A 3286-nucleotide genomic window follows, 5' to 3' on the forward strand; every position below is an offset into this window, starting at 1 on the left:
AGTAGGACCTTGTTGTTCATCTCTTTTATATATAGTAGTTTGAATCTGCTAATGCCAAACTCCCAATTTATCCGCCCCCTCTTTGGTAACCATAAGTTTGTTTTCTATGTCTGTGAGTCTGTTTCTGTTTTGTAAATAAGTTCATTTGTATCATTTTTTTAGATTCTCCATATAAGTGATATCATGTGATATTTGTATTTCTCTTTCTGACTTACCTCACTGACTATGGCAGTCTCTAGATCCATCCATGTTGCTGCAAATGGCAAAATTTCATTCTTTTTATGGCTGGGTAATATTCCATTGTATATATGTACCACATCTTCTTTATCCATTCATGTGTTGATGGACATTTAGGTTGCTTCCATGTCTCGGCTCTTTTAAATAGTTCTGCTGTGACCATTGGGCACATGTATCTTTTCTAATTAGAGTTTCCCTCTCTTCTGGATATATGCCCAGGAGTGGGATTGCAGGATCATATGGTAGAGAGTTTCTACTTTAGACTGTTTTTTGTTTGTTTGTTTGTTTGTTTTGTTTTTTTCAGGATGGATTGGGTCATAAATGAGGCTCACATATAACTTTCATATTGTTTAGTCTTTTACTGGGTATAAAGCAACACAATTTCTCTAAATTTCTTTGAGTGTGTAGGTTGGCATTACAAAATGCTAAATAATAAGACTGAGGCTGTGACACTTCCTATATTGTAAAACAACTATTGAGTCTAACCTGTGCATCTTGGCTGGCCTTTTTTTGTGGCAGTTTGATGTCATTTCTGAAATGGTATGCAGGACACTCTTTTTTGGATGTGTTCTAGTTTTTCCTCATCCATCTTCAACTGAGAGACCCACACAACCAAAAGAACATGACAAGCAGAATAAGAAGATCTGACTCTACAACCTGCTAAATTTGCTCCGTTGGGAAAGAAACTCCATGTCGTGACTCTCAGAAGTGTGAAATAAAAACAGTAAAAACCTAGCATGCGTGGATATTGTTAGGGTAAACAATAATTAGGTATTTGAAGGTACAGGCTGTATATGTCAAAGAGCCTCAGGCCCAGACTTTGAGGCCAAATTCTGCAGATATAATCCTATGATTTCAAAGTAGATCCTCTCATCTTTTCATCCATGCTTTTGTACCTGCCGTGAAGGCAAAGAAAAATAAACAGACAGACACACAAGTGTCTTAGCCCTGGCTCTCTAAAAACAAAGCTTAGGCACAGTGCTGGCTGATGCTTTGTTGGAAGCAGCAATCACGGCCCCTGAGGGAGGAGCTATAGGGAACGGACGCAGCAGAGAACAGGAAGCAGAGGTAGCTGGGTTTTCTCACCACTGCTTCTCTACCCGCCCAAGAGATGAAGCTGCAGGACAGCGATGCCTCAGGATGGCTCAGGGTGGCCGGTGTGGCCGGTGTGTGCTTTGGAACAGGAGGAGAGAGAACTTCGTGTGCTGACTGTCTTCCATCTCCCACTGGTCCAAGGTGCCCTGTAGGGTGTTGACATCTGCATCTCTATGTTGCTACCCTGGCCTCTTTTAGGAGCTGCTGGAGCCTGATGGTTCTACCAGGTCTTCAGCTGCTGGGAGAGGCCTGAGATTGGGCGAGTGGTTGTCAGTCTCAGGTGGTGGGATCTTGCGGGTCTACCATGTGAGCAGAAAGTTATAGGAGATTGGGAAGGGTGAGAGAGTCTGTGAGAGCTCATGGCATTGACCTGTGTATCCAGTGACTGTTAATTTCTGCCATAGTCATTGTACTGTAGCTTGCAGCTTATTTGTCAGAGGTTACTGAGGGTCTTCTGGCTTGGCTTAAAAGCGCTGTGTGGACCAGCCCTCTGTTAGGTTTTCTTTGCACTAATATATGTCTAGTTGACATGTAAACACAATTAATATATGGGGTTATGTACAGGATTATGAGAAGAAGCATGCCAATTATGTAAAACAATGAAAAGTACCATTTGCTTTAATTTTTAGTGTAAAGAATATGTAAAACACCAAAGAAATCTTTCGGAGCACAACAAAATTATTACCACGTATAATACTGTTTTAAGTTAAATATTTTCATTGTAAACTATTAACTTTTACTCATTCAAGTATTGTAGTAAAGTTGAAATTTGCACCTCTTCTCAAGTATTACAGGTTTTTTTGTTGCTTTTTTTAGGAATGTTCTAAAAGTACTCTCAACTCGCTTGGGAATTTGTCCTCCTGAAGGCAATGTTAAAGGCCTAAAAGTTCCAATCAAAGCTTTTGTGCTGATTAAAACAGTTTTTTCAGGTTAATTCAAGCCTGTCAGAATATATCCCCACTCTCCCTTTTTTCCTAGATAAGAAAATATCTGAAATTAGAGGGAACTTAAAATGATCTGACACTAGGACTATTTTATTAAACAATACTCGACATCGGTCACTTGTCTTGATCTCAGTTGTTTTTTGTTTGTTTGTTTGTTTTTTACCATAATCAATAATTCTTCCTTGAATATCTTCATTTAATCATTATTTATGGAGGCATTACATTGCTTCCTTCTAATGAATCATCTGTGTTAGGGAAATTATCTAAAATGTGGGTTTGCTTGTTAAATTATATTTTCCTGATGAACACATAGCGTTTTTATTTTAAGACGTTAAATGGGTGATCAAGGACGGTGTTGTCTGGCATATCTTACTGCTATAGGTGGAATTTGATACGGAGGACTAGGAGTCACCATTAACACACTGAAAGCATCTGCCTGTCAGTCAGTTAGAAGAGTGGTATTGCTGACCAATCAGAAGAGCTTTGTCATCGAATTTTTCCGTGATCACCTCCTAGGTCGTAGGTGAGGAGTCCTGCACCTTGCATGTATGCATCTAAACACATACATAAATCAGGGTTGTAGCATAAAGCCAAGTATGCCCATTTATTTTGCCCAGTTTCCGTTGCCATTCAAATAGGTATTTGGGAAACTGTTCACAACATACTTTCTGGCGTCCAGGGAAATCAAGAGACTGTAAATTCACCTAAACACATTTGCCATATTCGTACTGTCCCATGGGACTGCTGTCCTGTCCCATGGGACTGCTGTCCTGTCCCAAGTGCACCTTCCAGCGGGCCCGGAGCCAATTATGGTCTACTTCACAGAATCAGCAGAGCTCGTGGCTGTGTGTCTGAACAGCAATAACTCTAACACCCGTAATACTTTACAGTTTACCGAGGGTCTTTACCATGCGTTTGGTAAGCACGTATTTCCATTTCTCTCTAAAAGTCCTGTGTTCAAATATCTAGCCCGCGGTCAGATTCTGTGATAGAGTGTGTCACCTGTTTGG

This window comes from Eschrichtius robustus, chromosome X (assembly GCF_028021215.1).
Source record: "Eschrichtius robustus isolate mEscRob2 chromosome X, mEscRob2.pri, whole genome shotgun sequence".
Lineage (NCBI taxonomy): Eukaryota > Metazoa > Chordata > Mammalia > Artiodactyla > Eschrichtiidae > Eschrichtius > Eschrichtius robustus.